Consider the following 26,344-nt stretch of genomic DNA (forward strand, 5'->3'; position numbering starts at 1 on the left):
ATGAAATTTAAAGCGTCTACACATCTTTGCCAAGCCCAATTATGTTAGCATCCATGACGGAGCTGCACTGAACGTGTTTGCGCGATGGGTGCTACGAAGGGCGCGTCATTTACCTTTTCATCACGTCGGCTATCAAGTGAAAAACTCCACGTATTTTGAACCGTCGTACTAACGTGCTACATCGGCGCTGTATTGATTTGTGGTGCGCGATAAATTTTTCCTAATGTTCGGTATTCATTAAAATGAACATGTGTCTAGTTTTGTAACCATAGCTAATGCGCCACTAACACGAGGCGATTTCTATCGCGATGGAGGTTAACCATGATTTAAATTCCTTTAAGTCCTCAAGCAAAATTCCCTGCTCAACGTTTTTTTTTTTTCATCGCTTTAAGCCAGAACTTCCCCTGATTTTCTGTCTTGTTTGGGTTTTTTGGGTTTATATTGGTTGCTATTTATTTCAATTTAGGTAAACGAACCAATTCCTACGGATGAATTTTACGATGGCCGAGATCGCAAGCGATAATGAATGACAAGCACCAGGCCAGATCAAAGATTTCAGAATGCACACATCGCTGTGGGCTGCCGTTGTTGTCCAAGCTTTCACTGTTCAAAATACTTTACCAACAAAACCAACATTCTCAGTGGTCAACTCTGGTCAGGGAAATGAAACTTGACACTTTCCAGTTGCTTTTCATCACTCTAAGGCTTGATGTACATCTGAAACACTGCCTCGTTTTGAAGTTTTAACTTGCACAACTGTTTTGGACGCAATAGTCAAATGCAAACAAAATTTGCATTGTACGTGCTGAAGCTATGCTGTCAGAAACTGCATCAGCCAATGGCCACGACGCGTGGCTGTGTATCGACAACTCACCTGGACAGGTGCTGGCTGGTCACTGCCAGTGCAAAGCAGGGTATGTGAACTCGCTGCAGTAAGTAGTGCTTGCACAGAAAACAAATTCAATCAATATGCCGCTCCCTTTCAGGCTGGGTGAGGTGTGCAGCCATGTTGCTGCCACACTTTTTGTCCTAGAATCAGCTGCACGTTCACAGATAGACTTGTCCTACTCGTCACGGCCATGTGCTTGGCGAAAGGCCAGCTCCAAAAAAGTAATTACTTTGTTCCTTTTTATGCATGTTTGTACTGATAGATAATCTTTATCTTGCACCTTCATGCAACGCTCCCTTGTCAGCAGTTTTTGTTACATTTTCAGGCAACCATGGCTGCTTTGGATGAGCTAAATCTGAGCAGGCCAGGAAAAAAGGCACGTAGGCTGGCGCCGGAACCGAACACATCACAGCCTTTCAACCCGAGTGACCGGGAAATATTTGAGAAACTAAGGCACGCAGGTGCAATGGTTTTGGGAAGCATCCTAAAAGTGGACCTAGAGGACACGGATTGGGCTTCTGAGGATGAGAAGATGTATACTTTCTTAAGGTAACAAAATGGGTGTTTGTGCATAGGCCATGTTCACAAAACAACATTTTTTTTTTCTTTTTGCAGTTAATCAGTGTGCTGAACTACACTACAAAACTACAAGCACCCCCAACAACCCAACCTTGTAAACACAAACAAGACTGCAGGAACCTATTTTTACGTGGGTGGAGGAAATTATTTTGTTGTTGTGTAGTGCAAGTGAAGCCTCAGTTATCAACCTCACTCCACTTATATTCATATCTTGTACATTCATTATTACTCTGTTCTGTCTACGTTTTTTTTTTAAATGCACATACAAACTCCAAATTCAATTAGTCCTCACATTGAGGTGTTTTTTACAAGTCTGTTCACTGTGCGAGCAAAGCCACATCAAAGAAGCATGTTTGCCATTTAGTAGCTGGGTGCTAAGAGAAATATTTCAAGTACAAAAAGGTTAAGGCTGACAGACAACGCGTCTTGTAAGAACAACTATGCAATGTTTCACATGCAGCTGTACATGGTGTACTCTAGCCTCTTTCGTCAACTCATCCAGGAATGCTAAGCAATCCAGAAGCACGGAGAGATTTCTCGAAGACGTGTTTCTACCCTTAACATAAATTGAAAGAATCGAGAAGTGCACAAGGGTGTCATCGAAATCTCCCTTATGGTATGAGGCCAGATATGGAAGGCTCACTGGAACCACAACGCAAGAGTAAGTACTTGTATTCGGGACATATGTCTCAACGCTTCTGTGTACTGTATGGAAAAACACTGCACTAAAAACATGAGGACAGGACGGAAAAGTTCCCTCTTTGTCTTTGTGTTTATGCGCGGCATTTTTTCATTCAATATGCTACAACTAGCCAATGTAAAGCTCCTACTGCTTTTGTGTAGTTTTACCTATTCACGTGGCGAGGTTTATTTTTATCCAGGCGAGAACTTTTAAGGGCACCACAAATTTCAAGGTTTCCTGGACAATGTTCTACAGTGCCGACCCCCCCTAAATGTTGAATCCATCAAGCGGGCTCAGGACCATGAACGGACAGCCAAAGAGCACTACCTAGGGTTTACGAAGTCGCAGCACTAAGACTTTGGGCTGCATGACATTGTCTTTGTGATTGACCGTCGTGTATGATCATAATTTTCACCGAAAATTTGCAGGCTTCTGCGAATATTAAGTCGTCAAATAATGAACGGAGTTTTGTCCTATTTGATTTAATCTCTAAAATGAGCATTTGCTTATCAGAAATTTGCTGATGATTTTACCTAAAATCTTCAACATTGTGTCAAACACGCAACTCGAGCACAAATCAGATAAATTAGGTCTCGGTATTTGTAAAAATAGTATAATAGAGTGTGCGATGTTACTTTTTTGCAATCAGGAAGTATGGGTATGAGGCAGGTATGGTTTGACACGTACAACTTCAGAGAGATGGGCACAGCAAACAGCTTGATGCGTCACGGCTCACAAGTGCGCTAGTACCGTTAGACTCTCGCGCCGCTCATGTCTTTTTTTTTTTAATATAGTCTGTTGTAATGTTCTCGACCAAATTTGCCACTATCTTGCGAGCTTGTATTAACCCATATACCACAGATGGTAATTGCACATTGAGTGTCATGGCCCCTTTAATGGGGACAAACGTATTCATCGTTTCCAAAAGCTGTTAGCCATTTCTAGGAGCACTAAATACATGTCTGATGTCACAATCCACAATTAGCACAGCCATAACAAAATGCTGGTAAACTAACTGTGGTTATTACATCTTAACGAGGCTGTAGAAGAAACCAAGCTTTTACCGATACATTTTACTGTATCTACACGTTTGCTACTAATCGTACAAACCAATTTGCACAAATGATTTTTTCCATTGTACGTGGAACTCATTTACCCTTCCCTTCAGGCACCCTTCCTCGGCGCGACCCCTGATGGCCTGTGGCATTGCAGCTGTCATGGTGTTGGCCTTCTCGAAGTCAAGTGCCCTTGGTCCCTCAAAGAGCCTCATCACAAGGCCCTGGAAGCTCCTTACCTGACTGCTGCTGGCCACCTTTCGGAGCAGCACACATACTATACACAAATTCAAACACAACTGCATGTGTGCAGAAAGCAGACTTGCCATTTGATTGCTTGGCTACCTCACCAATTCGCACTGAAATAAGTGTGTTACAGCCCCACATTCCTCAAGCCCCTTTTGCAAAAAGCTCTTCAATTACGGCTGAAGCATGTGCTTCCAGCTTTTTTTTTAGCAGATACTGGCAAATGGACCTGGCCATTGTCAGACTGTGACACTTTGTGGCAAAGTAAGGGGACCTGCACCCCAAGTTAAGCGTGTTGGTTTTATCAGCTCTTTGCTTGCTATTCGCAACTTCCACAGACAGTGGCGCCTTTGTGCGGCAGCAGCTGGAAGTGCTCTTGAGATTATCAAAATGTCGGACGCCCTTGGGAATGCACATGTTGCTCGTTCGATTTCGTTTGCGGTCGTTTAGGCGACTGTAGAGCACTGTTCCGGCGCTTGCGTGACACTTTGATATGTCGAAAATGAAGAAGTACAAGAGTAACCGTATTTGCCGTGTACCTCAATGCTCACACCATGCAGTGAGAGGTGAAGTGAGCCTGCACTCGTTCCCCTCAGACGAGCGCCTCAAAAAGGTGTGGTTGATTAAACTCCGCATAAGCAAGCCCGTGATGAAGACCATGAAGATGTGCAGCGCTCATTTCAAGCCCGAAGACTTCTTCTGGGTACCACAGGTAAGTGAACAGTTCATATATCGCACTTTTGTTTCTCTGCTCGGTATCATCGCGCCGCGAAACACTACTTTGACTGTAAAGAAGCATTCATCAGATTACATTACACGGAGATGAGTGTAGTGATGTTGTTCATCGCATGGAAAAGCATAATGTGAGTCATCGGGAGAGCCCGCGATTTTCGCACAGATTATAAGTGGCCCTGGCTCCCGTGCTTTTCTCGGCTGCTCATGATCACATGCTCGTACGCACATGCATTTTCTTGCCGCATTGGTGGGCTCCTTCCTGCAATCAAAGAGACAATTATGCACTGCTGTTCATAGCATTGATTTTGCAAACGAGCAAGTAATAAAAGAAAAACATGAGTGCATTCGCAATGGCAAACTAACACTGGGTTTGTTTTCTAGTAATATGCTTTCGTTAACGTCTGTATAGACACCTCTTCTAATTGCAAGAACGGCGTGTAGCTTGGCGCATTTTCAAGTGTAACTACACTACTTTTCCATCATATTCTAGCACCAGAAACCTGGACTTTATCAAGGAGAATGTTGAAGAAGAATGCAGTGCCCTCTGTATGCCTGCCTGTTTTGATGCCTCTCAATGCCTGCAAGATTTGATGCCGAAGCAGTCATCACTTGAGAGAGCTTCGCAAACATTGGCACGAGAGGCAGCAAGTAGGTTTCTGTGTGAAAGGGACAGACGACTGAGTTTTCTCGACCCAATTTTTTACAGCGTGACAGAAAGAGCACCCTTCGCAGTGTTGGTAGCTGCAGTAGTTAATCCCGAAAGCACGCAGTTATTTTACAAGCAGTATTTTTCGATCTGAAAGGCCATAGACACGGACAACTTTTTCTCCAGCAACGCTGAGAATTCATAGCAATGCCGCCAGACTTTCTCGCGATTTGTGAAAGCTATCGCTGTTCTGCTTTTGCAGGAGTTCCTGTAGCTATGCTTAACCACCTTTATTTATAGCTTTTAGCACCATTTTTGAAAATAACAAGCTGTTGCAATGAAATGATGTGGTATTGTACACCTTCCCTGTATTTGTACCGCGTTGTGCGCATGGATCCAAGGTTGCCTGCGCCTGTGTCATTGGTGGCTTTTCCCGGCGTCGTTACTCTTTCGATGCACGAGCCAAGCCAAGTCATCGAAAACTTCACTACGCATATGCACGGTCGCGCCGAGTAGCAGCGCGCGTCATGTCTGGGACGAAGTGTAGGAATCAAAACTATGTCGCTCCAAAATCTCAGCGACCTGGAAACTGCGTGCACGGTTGCATGAGCACGCTGAAAAGTTGCTCAAGACGCGTTGACGAGCATGAGATCATTGCATCACGCGAAGGCAGCGCCACTTTATTGCATACTACTAACGCAGGCCTACATGTACATTTTTATGGAGTAACACCTTTTATTATAAAGAAGCAAACAATATTTCAATACTAACAAAAAAATCGTCGGCCGCGTACGGCAATCAACGGTCACGTGGCCGGGTTCATCGGATCGTTCATGTTTTTGCCGCCAGAGGCGCCACAGATCATTTTTCGCGACTTTCAATTAAGAAATCAAAATATAAGCCCTTCTCACACAAAAAAAAAAGGTTGGTTTGATTCAATGCGACGGACAATCTTTCCATCGGTGAAGTCATCTCATTTCATGTTCTGGGCAGTTGCTGGTCCCTTTAAAGGGGCCCTGCAACACCTTTCTTAGTTATATTGGAATAGTCTCATTATTGACGTGTGACTCTTCACGAGTCATATGCCGCAAAAATTTTTCGAATCCGTCAAGTCTAAGTGGTGTTACCAAATTACAGAGATCACGTTCCGCAGCTTTCTCCCTCAACTCAACGCCGCGAGCGCGCGGAAAGCGAGTCGAGGGAGGCAGCGCAGAGGAGCGAGGCTCCGCCCAAGAGCGCCGGCGGAGTTTTTTTCTTCATTTTTTTCTCTCTGACGTCTGGGCGCAACCACGTGGTCTGTGCCGCCACTTCCGGTCGGCTTGCGTCGTTCTCGTCGAGCGGAGGGACTATGATCGCACTGTGTATCGCGCGTGCTTGAAAACTGCGCGTCGATTTGGTAATGTTGGGTGTGCACCTCGAACGCCGTAGTGTTTTCATCGCTCTGCCAACCATGGAAGCAAACCTGCGCGCTCGTTTGGAACGAATGGCAGCTGAGATCGGTTTCGGCCCATACTCCGATACACCGCCTCGTAAGACGGCACTGGCAGACGACCCCGAAGCGCCGCCATTACCGGACGCCAGCATTGTTATCGGAGACACGCTGCGCCCGTGCCTCGGTCGGTCGTGAGAACGTGCCGACGATGCAGTTCTCAGCTGACGAGGCAACACTCGAACGGCTGCCACTCTCAACGGCAACCGGTGATGGTCAAAAGCACAGAAATATTCACGTTTTCGGCACTGCGCATGGCGAAGAAAACGGAACCACGCAACTACGAGCTGTCGGTGAGATCGGAAGTGCTAATATTAATGTTTGTTCGGTGTTTTTAACGCGATAACAGAATATAAACATACATATTATCTACTTATTGAACTCAAAATTAACAACGAAAGTAATAATGAAGGTGTTATCGTGATTATAACATCAGCCAATGGTGGAACTGCCGACAATCTCGTCATATTTTGCGGACTAATACATCATTTGTCGAGAGAAGAGGGAGCAATTTTCAGCTGACTGAGAATTTATTGTAAATTCCAGGCCGTGCGCATCGCTGTAATATTTGGCTCGCGTGTTCTCGGGAGCCTCGACTACCGATCGGCAGCGCTTTTTGAGCATGCTCGAAAAGTGTTGCAGGGCCCCTTTAAGGCTCAGTGAAGCAACATTTTGATTCTAGTATGAGTTGTTCTATGCAGGTTTTGCTATGTATATTCTTGGGACGTTTCATTACACGCTTTTCTGTAATTGCATGTTCCTTTTTGCTTATGTGGCAGTAATTTTGTGGCCTTACCAAGAAACTAATCCTGGGCAGAATCACTTTGTAGAGTACTAAGGGAGTGAAACAGGACAATTTAGGGCTTAGTAACGCACATACTTTCGTTTTCGCCGCCTTCATTTCGGGCAATATCGGCGAAATTTCGATTCGAACGCGTAGATCAGAACCAACACTATCTTTATGGACCAGATTCGTCGCGACATGACGTGATTCCATCGAGCAATTGCGCATACGAGTCGCTATACTAAAAAAAAATGTGTCGCCTTTTATCCGTGAGTACTGTACACGCAGGGAGATAATTCATCAGCGCAACCCCACTCTTTTTTGTGTGTGCATGCTTTCAGAACTTTCTACTGCCAAACCAACGCGTTCTAGCATCGACAGTGTGCCGTGCCGGTCATCTGTAATGCCTCTGGATGAATTGGAAAACAGGAACATAAGCTTTGTAAGTTTCAAATCAAATATGGCGCACTAAAATAAGGATTTCACATGTATTTTTTCGCATAAGGAAAGTATCAACAGTACCTCGAAGTTTAAGATAAGCATCTAAAGAAATGTTACCACTGAAAAAAAAAAACATTTTGCTTGTACATATTTTTATGTACTGTAGACAAACACTTTGGTTGGAGCAGGATAACGAAAGCACAAAATATGTGACACTACGAAGATCACTAACTAAGCTATTCACTTTGTTGCAAAGTAAAAAAAAAATGAAAGTGATGTTTCAAAACACGCATGGCTGATGCGAAAGAATCTTGAGTAAGTTTAAAGCTTGCAAGCATTTCAATCGCAGCTGCTTGATACGTGTAACAAAGGTCAGCTTCTGATCAACCACAACACCTAGAAATTTGCGATCTCTCTTAGTGGCTATGGTTTGCCCATTCATTGAAATGTTGGGGGCTGGCCTAATGCCACGTAGTTTAGAAAAAAGTAAGCAGACAGTTTCCCCACCACCTTGGGGGGACACCATTCTCCTGCATAAACCGCTAAGGCATTTCCAAAGCGAACCACGGAAGTACGCTCACAGAGGTAACTTTCAATAGTATTCAGCATGTTTCCTGACACTCCAAGAGAATGCAGATGCAAGATGCAAGAGAATGCAGACAAGCGACAATGCAGGTTCTGATAGCAGCAATGGGGCAGTGGACGTTGAAGCAGCATGCGAAACTTCAACAGAGATTATTCTTTCAATACAAGATATTTCAGTGCAAATTCTGGAGAACAAAAAAAAAAAACAAAAAGCATGTCAGATGTTTACAGCTAGAGTTGGAAGCCGCCAAAAACCAAATTGCCACGCTAGAAAAGCTTAAACTGCCACTGGACCGTGCAAAAGTTACTGAGGGCATCGTTACAAAAACAAGCAAGACTAAAATTTCACACAGGGCTAGTATCCATTGCCATGTTTAACTCGTTGCTGCAGATGTCGCTGTCCATTTGGCATCCTCCATCCATGACTCGCCTCAATCATACCCAGCAGTTTATTCTGGTATTAATGAGGCTGCGGCTTGGCTTGCTGCCACAGTACTTGGCTGGGAGATTCGGCATATCGTCAGCTACCGTGAGCTCCATTTTCCATTCCTGGCTTGACGTCCTAGCTGCAAACATGAGTAAATTAGTTATTTGGCCATCCCGACATGCAATTAATGCCAATCGCCCATCTTGCTTTAACGACCAGCTTTTCAACAATGTAAGGGCATCATAGGTTGCACTGAGGTGTTCATTCAAAGGCCTACGTCAACGACGGCAAGGAGCCAAACATTTTCAACCTACAAGCATCACAACACAATTAAACTGCTTGTTGCGATATCTCCCTATGGGCGCAATAACATTTGTTTCGAAGGCGTGGGGAGGTAGGGTCTCCGACAAAGAACACTGCACAGTGGACTGCTTTATTTAGTTGAAGGTGATGTCTTTCTGGTCGACAGGGGATTTCGGTGCGAGGAAATGTTTGCCGCAAAGGGTGCATCGCTCCTGATGCCGTCACTTACAAAGAAGCGAAGCCAGCTCCCTGGTGCTGAAGTCACAGCATCAACGAAGCTGTCTAGTGTTTGCATACATGTAGAAAGAGTCATTCAAAGACTTCAGCTTTTAGGGTGTTTCAGACTGTGCTACCTGTTAGCTTTGTTAATAGGCAATGACGCCTATGCCACAATTGACAAGATGGTTGTTGTATGCAGTGGCCTTGTAAATCTGCAGACTCCGATTATTAATGGCAACGATAATTCGAATTCTGAACATGTTTGAATGATAGTGCAATATGCTCAACAGTAAAGCAACAGAATAGCATGTCATTAGCATCCCTCGTGCAGGTCACAAGCAATGCTGTGCAAAATAATGCTTCCATCATAGGTTCAGTAAATAATTGATTTCTGGGGCTCTACATACCAAACCATGATATGATTGAGAGATGCCGTAGTGGAGGGCTCCGAAGATTTCACCCACTTGGGGTTATTTAACGCACACTGACATTGCACAGAGGACGGGCCCCAACATTTCGCCTCCATCGAAATGCAGCCACGGCGGCTGCAGTTCAATCCCACAACCTTCAGATCAGCAGCCATAGCTTCAATAAATAAAGCAAAACCAGAACGCAGCTTACAGTGACTGTTTACAGTAATGCGGTAAGCATGGAAGCGATGTCACAGCTAACACACTGTATTCCTGAGGACACTTCTTCATAATCTGTGCTGATCATGAAATTCCTTTGCTTCATCTCTATGTAACATACCATGCATCTAAGACTGCTCATTTTGCTTGAACATATGCTCGCTTGGCACATGGCTACGATGACATGACAATGGTGAAACGACTACAGTGGCATCACTGCTGCAAGCTTCACGTGCGAACAGTTAGATTAGCACAATTTTCATGGCCTGTAGTGCATTTATGGACTGTTTCATTCCTTTTATTTTCTTTGTGATGTTTTGAAAGTGTTATGTAGTAAATAATACGTTTTTTTGTTTTCTTGTAAACTTGTCAGAACCTGTGTTGAAGACAAATGCTTTTTAAATGTACCACGGTGTTGCAAAGCAGCACAGATGACGGTTGTTAATGCTCTCCATGTGTAAGTACTAGTTCATTTATTTTATCCTGCTGCATTCATTCTGCTATTACAAAGGTTAAACATTCCAAGAGGCTTTTTTTCGCGGAACATTCGTAGCAATTAAATGCTGTTCCAGCTTGCAGTGAACATGATTTTTTAGTGTACGACACGATTTGTTAGTCTACTGGTAAAAATACTGCACTGTGTTGCGGGGTATCACATGAATCGCTCTTTTGACCACATAGTGGCTGTTTAGCACATGTGACCAAAAAGTAGACATTGAGAACCACTTCCAGAGAGCGAAGAAAAAACACGTTAACGCAAGAATTACGACGACCGATCACTTTCCGATCGCACTCCTACCGTGCCATCCCAGCCGTGGTGCCATCCGCGAATGCAGTGCCGTGCGGTGAGCGCTCTTTCGCGAGCTGTGCGCGAGTGTCCAGACCAGCGAAGAGTTCGCGCGCATTCACCCGCTGTGTAGTTCCCGTCGGAACGCCCTTCCCGGACATGAAACTCTTGAACCTTCGTGCAGTGCGCCAGCGCGCTCAAAGGCGGGAACTCCACTCCTGTGACCCCGGTGCGTGTACTCAATATAACCGGCTGGACGCCGTGTGTTGACGCCATGGACGAAGACTGCGCGACCACAGTTTAAAGGCCTTGGGTTCCTCTCTTGGCGACCCACGCCGCCGCCGCCGCGGCCGGCACACCATGAGGCTTATGATCATCCTAAAGGCCTCGCGCTTTCCTGCGGAATCACGGAGTTACAGCTCGCCGAGCTCCTCGCCAAGTCCTTCGAGCTTCCTCCTGTTGTTGCTCATTCTGCTGCGCACGCCTCGAATCACGCTGCCCCGCCCCTCCCACCACCGGAACCGGCTCTCACGGCTGACATTCGCTCCTTGTGCGAGGATTACACCCTACCCGAGCTGGAAAGGGTAATCCTAAGGAAGCTAGGGAGCCTACATATGCACCGTCTGAACCACGGAGGCGCGCACAGGTAGGCGCCCTAAAGGAAGCGAACACGGAGCGCCCCTGGTGCGGACAGCATCACTCACTGGCTCCTCAGAAACTTGGATGGGAACCTACAAGTGCGCGCCTCCGTCTTTTGGCACTAAAAACTACATTCGCAAGCATTTTGAATGCATTGCGCAGGTCAGTAACTGTACAACTGGAGAGCTGCAACATGCATCGTGCACAGGTAGAAAAGGCACTGCTGGAAAGGTATGTTAGGACAAGGCTGAGGATTCATCTTCGGCAAAAACAGGCACAAAGGGTAAATGATCAATCGAGTAACGCGTGTGCTGCGGCGAACCTCGAGTAAGTTTTGTCAAGGGCTCCAATCACTTTTAGTAATTACTGCTTATGAAAGGAAGAAATTGCTGTAAGCATACTGTGTTGCCATGTCTCTTACTGTGCAAATAAACAGTCACGCAGCTGGCTAAATGTGTTGTTTTTGATTAGCTGGCCTTGTGCTAAGCGTAGTCCGTGATACCGCATGCACGGACAAATTGTTATTTGTTTTACGTATACTACGCCTTCGCTATTTATTCAGTGTGAATAAATAGTCACGAAAACAAACAACTTCCTTCATGTGTCATGACGTAATGGCATATGAATAATTCGCTAAAAAGGGGGAAAAATTCAGACCCCATACATGACATTTTACAATTTTTGTTTGCCCCTTCTTTATGGAATGTTTTGCTTTGTTGTGAGCTGTCTTCGTGGAAATTCCTCCTCGTTTCAAACTCTAGAGTTCTTGTCATCATTATTATTAAAACCTTGTTTGCATTGATTCATTCCTGCTTGCATGGTTTGGCTTTTCACACTGTTTCATAGGCATGCACTGCGTCGTTTATGTCTAGATGCATAAGCTCCGACCTCTATTGACCTCCTCCCCCATTTTTGCATAGTTTCGCTTGATTGTGCTCATCTTTGTTTTTTGAGCGTTTTTAGGCAATTCAACGCGCTGTCTCAGTTATTAATACTGCCACGTCCACTTCTTGTTTTATTTTGATGTATTCCAGTGTGACCAGCAAGGACTGTTATCAACGCTCGACGCTGTCCGCGAAGCAGTGTTCGAGAAGCTTCGCGATTGCAGTAGATCGTTTTGTTAAGATTGCGCGCCGCACGCGAATGTTCCAGCTTTGTCGAGAGATAACGCCGCCACCAGCGATATCGCTGGAAAGTTCGATAGCGCCTGTATAAAAGCCGACGCGCTTGACCGCTTGTCAGTTGATCAATGGTCGACGCTCTGCTCGCCGCTATCAGTGTATTGCTGTAGTTTGACTTTCAGTTTCCCGGCCACAAGTTCGGCCAATAAAGAGTTTACTCCCACGTGCTGACTGCTGCCTTCATCGACGTCACGACCACGTGACAATATATATACACAATAACGCGGACATGAATCTCAAGGAGTGGTAAAAGCGTGCCCTCGACAATGAAAAAGTGCACATTAAGCTTAACCCTTTGTCTCCCACTGCCAATCTAGTTGCGCAAGTAAATATTTTTTTTTTGTTTTGCGTATATGCAATAACAATATATCCGAAAGTCGGAAAGTGGGAATAAACCGAAAACCTGGAAAATTTTGGTTTAGTTCTAGCAGAAAACAAGTGTCCACATATGTAGACGCCGGGAACATCAGTTACACTACGTCCATCATCCTTCTCCATCGGAGATGGGAACTTTGCTTGCCGACGGCTCTGTTTCAACGCAGTAAGGTGGCGGTCTCACTCCGACGGCACGAATGCGTCGTTTTTGCCGCTTTTCCAGCTGACGCGGTGGCTGTTATCCTTGTCTTACATAGTTGACTTATATATCATTGAAAGGCTTGATTTTTGTACATTTTAGGTATATTTATTAAAAAAAGTCAACATTTAGCATTTGGGGATGAATAGCCAAGAATAAGCGCAAGTTACGCGGTTTTGGCTGATGGTGCCTCGGCAGTGACCATTCTTTGAAATATATGCCACAGTTACAGCACTGTCCTTTGCGCACCACTTTCAAGACATATTTACCTATTTTCTCAACGTAGCAAATTGATGTTGGACTTCTACATCCTCGTCGCTTAGCTTTTGCAAACAGCCAAATTTAGTAATTTTCGCAGCAGACTGTCCAGTAACTATTCGCAAGAGAACGTTCATCTTCGGGGCGTACGTAGAGGATAAGACTGTCCGTCTCAATGCTAAATTTCATCAATGTACACGTGACACTTTTTTAAATTATATTCATCTAAATTGGGCAATATTCTCCATATAGGGACCTACCTTGGCCCATTTTCGTGGAAAGCTACCAAAGGTCTATGGCCGAATTTGCACATAAAGAAACTAGAGCCCCCAATCTATTTCCAAAACTTAGCGTTTTTCATTGAAGCAAGCAGAAATGCGACACGAAGCTCGTAAATAGTCTTAATTTATCATGCCGCAAACGTCAACAGTGTAATCTTCAAACAGCGCTGAAGTCAGAGCATCCGTAGCTCAAAATACAGCAGTTACGGTCTCCTTATATAAGTATACACACGAATCACACAAAAATACTGCAGTAATGCCGCGAAATCTACATTATTCCTATAACTACAACCGAAATTAGAGTTACTGTATATGCTAACTTAAAGGTAGCACATACAGTAACTCTAACCAAAATCTTCCTCTAGCGCCACCTACACGGACAAAACGAAAGCGCTGAACTTAAAGCTTCCCATCTCTCCGAGTGTGGCGTGCGAAAACATTTTACCTCAGGAGGAAGGGAAGGAGTTTGCAGCAAAGAGAACGTTGATATCGGCAAGGGGCTGAGACAGGGATGTCCTTTGTCCCCGCTGTTATTCATGCTGTACATGGTGAATATGGAAAAAGCGCTAGAAGGTAGCAACATTGGCTTTAATCAGTCACACAAACAGGGCGGCGTGATGATTGAGCAGAAGCTTCCAGGGTTATTTTATGCTGCCGATATTGTCTTATTTGCTGACAGTCGAGATGATATACAGCAGCTGGCGGATATATGCGGAAGGGGAGGTGAAGCTCTAGCACCAGGATTTAGTGTAACAAAATGTGGATTGATGGTATTCAACGATCCCTGTGATCAGGCGGTGTCAATAGAGGGCCAAGATATACCGAGGGTGAGCGAATACAAGTACCTCGGAGTATGGATAAATGAGGGTGACAGGTACAGTACGGTCCACCCTTAGAGGGAACACGCGAGCGCGTGGCTGACAGCCCGCGCGGCGCTGACTAGCGGCGAGATTTGTAAATGTGGCGCATGCGCGTACACTTGTAAGGGCGGCGCGCGCCCGGCGTCGTCTGCTACTTCTCCGCCCACGCGCCAAGCAATCCCTGGAAAGCGCTAGAAAGCGGTTCTGTTTTTTCTCAGTGCGATTTATCTAGCCTTCACCCTGCATTCAACAGTAAGAAAAACAAATATCCGCACTTGTTTATACAATATGTTACGTAAGGCATATGGGCGCCGCCATCACGGGCTATTAAACGAATGTTTTCTTATTTTTGCATATCTCACGCGAACCGATAAAGTCAGGAAACGCCGAATGCGCTAACCCAACAGTTTTCAAGTGTATACGCCCAGCGTAGCGCTGTTCGCTTAGTTGTTCAAGATAAAACACGGCAAGGTCAACAGCCCCGCATGGCGGCACCGAAACCCGTCCGTAAAATGGTCTATAGCTGCACACTTTCGCAAGGTTTACCGGGACTGGTTTCTATGCTCGCTGAAGCACCATGCGCAGAAGCTCCTAAGGTCGACTATTTTTTACAAGATTATTCTGTTACAACAACACATGCACACAATGAAATAAGGCATGCACGGAACGATACCTGAAGGTAAACTTGAAGGAGACATCTCGTTGATTATACTTTTGCGACAGAGGATATATGGGGCAAGAACTAGCCACAACACTTTTGAAGGATGCAAAGCTGGTGTGTTGGTGCACGTAAATGAAAAACAAATTGAACCTGTGCAAGAAAAACAGCACCAAGAGCTTGCTCAAGCCAGTTATACATTTTTCACAGACTGCTACAGCAACTGGCCACTTTCGATAACAGACTAGGCAATTGAAGCATGATGCAGCGAACATGTATACTAAGTTTGCCTTTCCGACAATAAAATAACTGTCTATTCAACAAGCGGAAGGCGATTTGCTATCACTTGCTTCTAACTTCGAAAACAAAAGCTGTAATGATGAGCGCACGCCGAGCGCTGGCGCACGGAAGCAGCAGACGACGCGGGGCACACACCGCCTTAATGAATCTATACGCATGCGCTGCATTTACAAATCTCGCCAGCAGCTCGCGCTCCGCGGACAGCCGGCCACACGCTCGCGTGTTCCCTCTAAGAGTGGACCGTACTGTACATGGAGGTACAGGAAAAAGCCTCGGCAGCAAAAGGAAAGAGGAATGCTGCAATAATGAAGCACAGAGCGTTGTGGGCATAAAATAGGTACGAGGTGCTTCGAGGTATGTGGAAAGGTGTAATGGTTCCGGGGCTTACTTTTGGGAACTCAGTGGTGTGCATGAGGGCAGAGGTGCAATCGGGAATGGATATAAATCAAATGACTGTGGGACGCATCGCGCTGGGTGCTCACGGGAAGACGACAAATGAGGCTGTAAAGGGCAATGTGGGATGGGCAGGTTTTGAGGCGAGGGATGCTGAGAGCAAAATAAGGTTCGAAGAAAGGCTAAGGAATATGAAGGAGAGTAGATGGGCAGAGAAGGTGTTCCGTTATTTGTATAGGAAGAGCGTGGACACACAGTGGAGGAGAACTAGGAGGCTCACTAGTAAATATGCGGCTGGTAGTGTAAACAATGTCAACAAAGAGCGTTAAGCGAAAAGTCAGAGAGGCGGAGAGGATTTACTGGATGGCAGCCATGGCGAAAAAACCGGCTTTGAGTAATTACCGCAAGGGCAAAAATGAAATAAGGAGGGAGGCATTTTAGGATAATTCAAAGGGAAGCGCTTTACTGTTTGAAGGCAGATCGGGTTGCCTTAGAACGCGTAGTTATAAAGCAAGATTCAGTAAAGAACAATGCACATCATGCTGCGGGGAAGATAAGGAAACGGCGGAGCATGTTCTGATTGAATGTGGAGATATCCACCGAGGTGTACGTTTGGGCACGAGCCTGCATGAAGCCTTGGGTTTTCGGGACAATGGAAAGCTGAACAGACCCGCGATTGAAACAAGTAAGAGACGGTTAGAGTATTGGTGGCAGATAATTACAGAGAAAGGACAAAAATAAATATTGGAAAAAATAAGGCCATGCTGCCGTAAAGGGCAGAGACGTGGGCTGAGAATTTACGTTTTTCTTTTCCTGTAGTAAGACAGATTTAATGGAAGTAGAGACATTAGGCCAACATTAAGAAAAAGAAGAGAAAAGGGAAACACTTTCTTTTTATTCGAGCCTGGTGGCCCACTTGTCACCGCCCCGTTATAAAGGAGACGCTCATAGCATGCATCCATCCATCCATCCATCCTCAGGGGAAAGTGTTTTTTATAACTTCAAACCACGCACCACCATCTGCAAGTCTTTCCTTTTTGCCCCCCCCTCTGCGTCACTTCGACGGCTTCGCTATGCTTTGCGGGATAGCGTGGGGAGTAGGAGCGTGCACGTTGTCAATGGAGGCTCCTGCGCACCACGATAATCTCACCTGGGCTGTTTTTAATATGCGTGACCCCCAAAAATGCACGGCCAAGACTGTGACCTCAGCTTCTGTACTCCCGTGCAATAGCTCGGAAAGGAGATGATCCTTCCCGCCGTTGAACATATCCTCTAAGGATGGGGTGAATGTCTTAAGGCGAAAGGAAAGGCAAACTGAATGTTTTCATCATCATAAGCACTGTTCAAGATGCCTTTGCTTGTTGATGGTTCTGCTTCAACGTGTTAATTATTGATGCTCACCAAATCGGAACATTCGCTTCCGCTAGACAGCTCGAACATTATGGCATCTATATGTTCATCACATAATCCGCGTCCCGAATAAAGCAAATAAATTCTAAACGTAACTCCTAAAAGGCGTGCTTAGCGATATTTCAGATGTTTTGCGTAGATCCACACGGCAACGAAGCGGGTCTTATTACCATACGGCGTTCTATACATGAACTCGGTATGCCTGGCGTCGACAAACGTGGACACCGCAGCGCAACTCAACTTACGAAACTTTGGTCGCTCAAAGTGCTACAAAACTCGCACAAAAACAAGATAAACACTTCCTTTTCTCTAATAAAGCCAAATAATTTAAAAACGCTTATGAATTTAGAGTGAACCTATAAAAAAATGCAGGCAGACACCTCTATAGGGTCTTGAGAAGACGGCCATTGTTTTGTGCGCAATTACCGCTGTTTGTTCACAGAAGTGGACACGTTTTTATGAAATTCCGAAGTAATGCCAACAATTAAAATCGATTTTTAAGGCAATGCGTTGGTTGCCTGATTACACTTCACTTATATCTTTTGTCCACAAATGTGGAAGCTGGGATACCAAGGGTTAACATCCCACCAAAGATGAAAGCAACAGCGGGTAAACAAGGGGGATTACAGTAACAATAAAAGCTGGGAAAAAATAAAGGCATGAGCATTGCATTGGAAGTAACCAAGCAAAATGCAATAGAAAAATTAAGAGGACAAACTACAACATCATCGGCAAATACGATTCAATAACATGCGATTCAATAAAATCTGTCCTGGAAAAACTGGTTTGTTCCTTGTTGCTCCCCTGCCTTTTTCTTCCTTCTCCTTGAACACGAAATGTTCTAAGCTGGTTCATACCTTGACGACATATTGTGCAGATCGGAGGCATTGCAGAAAGCTCGCATTGCCTCCAATCCTGGAGGCTGTGCAAAACCACGTTAGGTTCAGAAAGCTTTCGAAGGGGGCAGGGGAGGATCAATACGAAAATGAAGAACATGGCTTTCGCCTTCGAGTCGTCTTATGCGATTGCACAAGGAACCCTGTGTGTTTTTTATTATGCTAAGTGTTCTAATTTACGCTCAACATAAGCTCAGTATCTTGTTTTTTCTTCGAAGATTGCTGCAGAAGCTGAGAAGCTATCTAAACAAATCGGCATTCAGGTGGACATCGCAAGCACCCCATTTGCCAGAGGGCAGCTTGTCACTATCGCAAAAGTTACTGATGAGCACAGTCTGCTTGTCCTCACAAGCATTTGACCTTCTGAGTTGTTTTACAACTTAGCAGGACTTTATACGGAAGCACGGCTGTGTCAAGGAACACGAAGCTGTTGCTTAAGCGATGACGATGCTGTGCTTCTCACAGACATGAAGGTGTATCATGGTTTAACCTTTCAGTTCAACGTTGGCAGTGCTGTTTGGGGCTCGTGGAACAGCAGTTTCCAACATTTTCAAGGACTCGATTGTAACACTAGCAATTCCTGAGCATGCAGTTTTTTTGACCAAACAAGAATGCGATTGTCAACTGTCTCACACTGTAGTTCAAGCAATACAGGGCAGAAGGATGGTGTTTGACTACAACAAAATAGAAATTAAGCAACCAAAAGACATTGTGCCCAAGGTCCTCACGTACAGTGGTTATAAGTGTACAGACTCTGCCAAAGTCCTGGTGAGTCAAATACCAGGTGGCTTAATAAGCTGCATAAGCCCTGCATACGGCGGGAAAGCCTCGGACACACAGATCACGAAGCAGTCCAAACTGCTTGGAAAGTTTATTCCACATGTTGAGAGCGTGACGGCGGACAAAGGTTTTCTTATAAGGAAACTTTGCAAAGAAAACAACATCAAAATGATCAGGTCTCCTATGCTAATGGAGAAACAGCTCACTGTAGAGGAAGCTGTAAGAACTCAATCCATAGCAAGTACCCGAGTACATGTTGAAAGGGCCATTGAAAGGATGAAACTGTAGTGCATTTTGAAAAACCGTTTTGATCTTGACCTTGTGCCGCAAATTCACAACATATTTGGCAACATGGCAAGAGCTTGCCATATGAAGCATGTAAAGTTTGGCAGCGACGGTGGCCGCTCACCACCGAGCCCAATGAGGGGACGCTGCAAGGTAGAACACTTGAAGTCGCCAGCCATACATCGCCGCTATAACCAAATATAACTACCCAAGGTTAACCCGTGCTGCCAGGGATATTGGAAGTGTAACTGAGAAGAAGACACGGGAGGGGGTCGAAACACCCTGTTGGCTTCCAGCAGCACTGCGGAGGCCTGAATTCCTGCTGCAACTGGCACAGCTGCCGAAGCAAGCAACGCAAGCGGTGTGGTTGCCCAGAGCACCAATCGCAGCACCTCCAGCACCGGAAGACTCGCAAGCAAGCACGTTAGGAGGCTCTGCGGAAACTGCCGAGAAGGCGCCAACTATGAAGGCTTCACGATAATCAAGTGTACGGGCACAGAAAATCAAGCTTTTATTCGAAGAAATGCACCTTCAAATACTTACAGAAAAAAGCTGCCCGTGAGGAAAACAAAAAGCTCCTACACAAACAAATTGCAACTGCTGAAACGAGTTGCGTCCAAGCGTCGGTCTTATGGGACATTTATTCATTGAGCGTTCATAAAAACATTCTTTTTCCCGCACAAAGCTCTCTTACGTGGTAAGCTGTGATGCTCATTCTTTTGTATTTATTGTACCACTGTTGCAGTTGAGTAACCATTCCACTATATGTATGAAGTGCCATTTCGACAAGTTCAAGGATTTATTGCACTTCTTTGAATGTTATACGAGGTCCACTTTCTCCTCTCAAGTTCACTGAACAAAGCAGCACCTTGTGTCCACATATTCCACGCGAGTTTTCACGGAAACCTTGAAGACTTGATGAGGTAGACCATTGGAAGGCAGCAGAATTCAGGTTTCTTTTGTTTTGCACAGGGCCATTTCTACTCAAATTCATTCTTCTGATAACCTCTATGAAATTTTTTTGTTCCTTCATGCAGCACTTTCACTTTCAGCGAACAACCACTCATGTTGTTATGTGGACTATACAAGAGCTCTTCTCAAGCATATTATAAACACTTTTACTTATTGCTGTGGAAAAAGTCATGCGTCTTTCAATGTGCACTGCCAGTTGCACTGGCCTGATGATGTAAAATACCATGGTGTATTATACAGCTTCAGTGCGCTCGGTTTTGAAAACAACATGAAACTAAAAGAACCACTTTGCAAGCACTGAAGAGTGGTGACCATCTGAAGAGTGGTTGAGCACGGTTGAAGAGCCCCGTGAGTAAGGTAGTGCTGTCACACCCAGTTCCCCTCATTAAAATGGTCCACTTCGGTCCATGCGCTGCATGCCATGCATCTGAAATGCTTAGACTTCATGCTGAGCTTGGACAGGCAAGACAAATGATGTATGCTGGATGGGCACGTTATGAGAATCACTGTCTACTTGAAGTCCACTCAGGAACGATGTATCGTTGGCCAAGAGTTGCTTTGAAAGGAAGACCTTTACACTGTGCCTGTTCAGCCTTCAAGATTGGGCATATGCACCGTTTCTGATCTTTTAGAACTGAAAGTGTGGCTTCTACATAATGTCCGAAAAATAGTTGGGCTTCCATGAAAGAACCGGCTTGTGGTCATTTCGGAGTTGTGCTCAAGCTAAATTGTGTTATTTCGAAGTTAGCTGTCTGTGGGAATTTACCCACATGTGTTGTACAATGCAAACTTTGTTCTACTGATCTCCCATGTGCCTAGTGTTGTGCCAAAACTTTCGCTGAATCTGCAACAGGTCAAGCTACGTGTAATTTCTACCTGTAGTCTGATTTTAGCTGTTAATTTTTGGGCATTAGTTTAGCTGCTTTAGAGCTTTGAAACACGTTAAAGCATATGTGGAGGCATGAAAACAATTTCCTTGACGTAGCAAAGCTTCATTTTGTCTTTGCAACGTTGCCATACTTACCACTCACTGGAGGAGCGAAGACGTATTGCGGAGCTGTCGCTTCAGGGATGGTCGCAACGCGCGATCTGCCGCTTGATGAACAGGTCGAGGGCCGCAGTTAGCAGAATTATCAGGACCTACCACGACAGTGGTGGTACTCTTGCTGACGGAGAGCGCAGTGGACGTCCAAGCGCAACGGATAATCTAACTGATTCGCTCATCGTGGCCTGTGTAGTGGTCGACCCATTCGTTGGTGCCAATGAAATCCGCCGTGACCTTCAGCTGGACGTCTCCCACAGCACAATTCGGCGGCGAATGTGAGAGGCAGGGCTGCGGGGCTGTTTAGAAACCTCAGTTGATGGAGCGTCAGAGGCAGCTAAGGCTCGAGTTCGCGCCTTCTGTGGAGGAGTGGATGGTGGAAGAATGGCACGAAGTAATTTTCACCGATGAATCCACCTTTTCTTCGCGATGGGCCCAGCAGCATCATGCTTGGCGCCCTATGAATTGCAGGTGAGAATTACCTGCAGTTTTGAATTAGTAGCAGTTAACAAATTGACCCTTACTTCAGTAATGCCATTTGTGAGCTCATCACACTTTGTATCAAACCCTAACACTACTTCTATAACAAATGTCATTGCTTGTCTCCTTCCGAGGCCACAGTTATCCTTTCCTCCCATTGAAAAAATTATTTCTACATAGTATCACGCATGGCCTTGAAGCTTCGCTAGGTTATCTGTCACGATTATTCTGTTACACCTAAACTATATACAGGGCGCACGGCAGCTTACTTGAAAGTCGTGGGTTCAATCCCGGCAGTTGCGATCGCATTTTGGTGGAGTCGAAATGCTAAATGCCTGTGTATTGTGCGGTGTCAGTGCACGTCAAAAAAGACCTGATCGTCGAAATTTCCGGAGCCCTCCACTACGGCATGCCTTATAATCATATTGTTGTTTTGGCACGTGAAACCCCAGATAGATTATTATGAGTAATTTATGCACACCCTACTCCAACGAAGCACTGAGTTTTTCTAATTAAATTTCCTCAGATACCTTCCAGAATACTGCCACAACATCTTGTACAGCGGCCACTGCGCCGTCAGCGCATGCGAAGCCATCAGCAAGGATGGACTCGATCCACTTGTCCGAATCGATGGGTCCTTCACGGCACCCGCTTAGTGTGAATTACTGCAGGAAGTACTGGTGACTTACGCCCTGGAGCTCGAGAAGCAGCAGCACGCCGGAAACGGCAGCAAGACCCCGAAGTCAAGGCAAGACACGCTGCAGCACAACGGCTAGGCCGGCAAAACCCAGAGGTTCGAGCTCGCAAAGCAGAAGCACGACGACAACGACGTCAAGGCGACCCAGAACTGCGAGCCCGTCCAGCAGCACAACGAGAGCAACACGGTGCAGAACCAGAACGGCGAGCCCGTGGACCAGCAGCACATCGTGAGCGGCGCGACTGATGCTACTGTAGGAGATCGAGAAAAAGCAGCACGTTGAGAGTGACGCGATGAGACCCACAAGCACGAGCACAAGAAGCAGCAGCACGACAACAGCAACGCCAGGCAAACCCAGAAATTCGAGTCGGAGAGAGCGAACCTCAACAGTGAAGCCGTGAATGAGCCGACGCTGAAAGGAAGGCGCGCGAAGCCGCTGCCAAGCGGGAGCAGCGGGACCCCCCGCCTACGGGCGGCGCCGATACGCACTTCAAGCGCGACTTCCTAGACAGGTTGTTTGGCCACAGTTGCAGAGTGTGCGACCGACTGTGGTTTGACAACAACCTCAGTAAGATAGACAACATTCGTAACGAAGCCTCGAGAGCCAGAGCCATTGGCGTGCTGGAAGAAACATTCCCTGCAGCTACAAACCACGGCGACTTTGCAGTGTGCAATACGTGCAAAACGTCGTTGACTGCAGGGAGCATACCCCCGTTCAGTGTCGCGTATGGGTTCTACTACCCGCCCAACTCAGAACATCTACCCCGTGCCCCGACTCAAACTGGTCGAAGAAGGACTCACTGCACCTCGCATCCCGTTCATGACAATCAAGTGCCTAATGCACAAAGAGAATTCGCAGTTTGGGATCCAGGGGCAGTAGTGAACGTGCCCGCTTGTGTGCAAAAGGCGTACGAATGCTTGCCTCGTGACATTGATGACGTTTCAGTCTACGTAAAACTTAAGCGGCGCATGATCTACAAAACGGTCCACTGGCAGGATCTCGTAAAGAAGAGCAATGTCTTCACGTGGCTGAAATATGTCGAGTCATCATCCCTGTACAAACACTTGGTATAACAATCGACTGGAGTCTTCTGGACAAGCACGACAACGAAGACCATGTCCCCAAAGAAGAGGACTCGATTGAAGCTGCACCCTACTGAAGGCAAGTGCACAGATCTGGTATTCGCCAACTTCCAGATGGATATGATTGAGATGCCACTCACACTACCGTTCCACGACTACAAAGCCGTGTGCATTTTCGACCATATTCAGATAATGCTGTTTTCAAATAGTATTAACAGTCTTGTAACGGCTAGGGTGGTTCATTTTGCTGAGACCCGTCAATCATTTTAAATAAGCAATAAACGATGTGTCAAAACCGAAACCGAAATAGGGAGCTGCTTCAGCTGAGTAGACGATGACGTCATCAGGTGCATTCACGCTGACGTAGCACACGTGATTCTTCTACCGCACGGAAAGCAAGCTGGCAATGTCTTCCGACGCGGAGGCACGCTGTGCCAGCTCGTCCAAACTTACCAGTGATGACTTCAGCGAAGAGTGCTGCTACCTGAGTGCGGAAGCATTGCCGTTTGCTTTCAACCCACCGGCGCGTGAAGCAGCTGAAGTGCCCCACATCGAGGGCATGGAGCTGCAGCAAAACGAAGTGTGAGCAGCAAAACGAAGTGTGAGCAAGGGTCATCACGTTTTTATTTTACACCTCAGTTACGCAACTGATTGCTGTCGCCACAACTCACACAGATGTTCGTGCGGCGAATGTCAGCCAGGCTGCAGAGACGAGATGCTGTGCTGCCGGAGCATCCCCATTATCGCGGCAATGCTGGGGGCACATTGTATTTGCGAGCACCTAATGTTCCCGTTTCCCTGTTTAGATGATGAACTACTGGAGGTCAGCAGGAGGCAGCTACATTTTTTACAAACCTACTTATTTGGAAGGCATTGATCGCAACAGGTTGGTGCAGCACGTGTTTGCTTGTTATGCACTCGAGCAAGAAACGTGTTGCGGGGGACAAATTACGAACAGTCTCGTGTGGCGTTGCAGATTCAATGCGACCAAGACACAAAGCTGCTGTATGATCTCTGTCAAGCGCACGACCGAGGTCGAATCATCCTACCAAAGTTGGCTCCCTTTCACAAATTGTGCAAGTCAATTGCGATATAAAATTCGAGCCAAATTGGGCTCGCTCTAGATCGAAAGTGGCAATGTAACATTTGAATGCCAAAACGTCTATAAAAAGAAAAAAGAAAAGAAAGTCTCGAAAATGTTCGCTATCTTCCACATTGGCCACCGAAACGATTATAGGGCCCCGAATCATGTTACTCGCCTTACTCTACATGCAAAGTGACGAGATCGCTGTTCACTCAAGACAATAGGCAGCTTGGACATGTAGCAGTATAACTTGCCTCACTTTCTTGCCACTTGCCTGCCTCCCCTGGTAGGCACTGTGGCTGGCCTTGCTCTGTGTACACGAACACCGTCGGCACAGCATCTTCAATCTTTTGCGATAGTTCGGTTTGGCGAGCCCGAATTCTTCCATCAAGAGCACGCAGCATTTATAACTCTCCTGAGTGAAGTGATCGGAGCACACACAAGTTTTTACCGGGGGACCAGTTGACGTGCCGAACCGCACCAAGCCACTTCTCCCGAAGAGCGCCGTCGGAGGGAGACGAGTGATAACACGCCCGTGGTGTTCTTCGCTTTGTTCTTGCAAACTTCAGCACAACACCTGCCTCCACCCATAGTTGCTTTTATCACATGCTATATGCAGCTAGCAAAAAGCAACAACTGTGCTAGCGTCGTCGTCGTCTCGAAGAAGAAAGCACGTGCAGCGTCCATCTGCTGGGCTAGGCAGGGTACAAAGAGCGTAGAAACGATGCGTCAGCGTACACAGGGTGGCCCGCACTTAAAGGCGTGATTCCAGAATCGGCTAGCAATTTTAAAATTCATTTTCTAAAAAACTAAATGTCTTACGGTTGTATAATTTGGCACAGATCATCAGGGTACCGAAGAGAACATATGCTGAAAGTTTAATCGAAATCGGTGAATATAGAAAGAATCCCCGGAGTTCCCCTTTAAAGCAAAATGAAAACCACAATTACATGTCTATAAATAAAGTTTCAAACGCATAAACAGTCTTGTAATAATTTAATAAGCATTTCGTAAACGTCCAAGGAGCTTCGCTCCATCATCGGCATTCACTTCGTGGATCGGCTGCCGATTTTTTCATCCCGAAGGAGCAGACTACCTTCTCCCCTCTCAGTACCCAGAAGTGCTTTCCTCCGCACAACAACATCCACAGCGGTGATGAATTGCACTTGGGCATTTAAAACTAACAGAATTTTACATTACCACTCTATAAGTTAGTAGAGTTACGCATTCAAGGTTGGTAGTATTCCCATCCATGTCTTCGTTGTTAAATGAAGAAGGACTATTGCAATGCTCGTGAAAAAAGAAATGCAAGGTTTGATGCCTCATGTGCTAAATGATTTGTATAATGGATTTCTTACCTTGAAAAATTACATGATGTAGTGACATACCAACTCTCTCGATTTATGCTGGAAACTCCCAAAAATGTTGAGCAATCCTACAGATTGCACGGTCACAGCCGCAAATCTGAAAAACAGCCCTAAACACACTGAGAAAAAAAAACAGTAATGACAAAGGACTAATTCGTAAATATTCTAGCGATGTACTATTGCCTGTGGAGCACTTAAAGGGACACTACGGGCAAATACTTTATATCCGAGTGAAACACTGAGAAAGTCTAAAACGTCAATATTATACAGAGCAGTGCCTTGGCAATGGAAAAATTAAGGTGAACGTAGGACACAGTTTACCAGTGGTGCACTTTGGAACGCAAGCCCGATGGCGTGTTAAGGCCTCAGTACAATTAATCGTAAGTACTCAAACTACCCATGACAAAAAAGTACATTGCAGGGCATTACAAGACAGAATAAAATGCAACGTGTGCATTTCACTCCGATTCATGCAAATAAACTTCTTGACGGTAATCCTTGAGAACGACGCAACTTTCGTTTCCGCTGGGCTATGCTCCACTTCACCAACTGTCGCGCAGTCAAGAACGCTTCGAAGGAAAACAGAAAGGCGAGCTAGTTGGTACTGA

General features: G+C 45.7%; 1 long non-coding RNA gene and 1 pseudogene across 1 annotated transcript; one reads left to right on the top strand and one right to left on the bottom strand.

Moving 5' to 3' along the window:
• Window positions 1–231: 231 nt before the first annotated feature.
• On the top strand, window positions 232–2,209 carry LOC119390626 (uncharacterized; annotated as a pseudogene).
• Window positions 2,210–4,328: 2,119 nt separating this feature from the next.
• On the bottom strand, window positions 4,329–26,344 carry LOC119390627 (uncharacterized). The gene is made up of 3 exons (XR_005183421.1): window positions 25,728–26,344; window positions 8,483–8,697; window positions 4,329–4,445 (listed from the first exon to the last, which is right to left on the bottom strand). It is a non-coding gene; the product is annotated as an uncharacterized LOC119390627 (long non-coding RNA).

This window comes from Rhipicephalus sanguineus, chromosome 4, assembly GCF_013339695.2.
Source record: "Rhipicephalus sanguineus isolate Rsan-2018 chromosome 4, BIME_Rsan_1.4, whole genome shotgun sequence".
Lineage (NCBI taxonomy): Eukaryota > Metazoa > Arthropoda > Arachnida > Ixodida > Ixodidae > Rhipicephalus > Rhipicephalus sanguineus.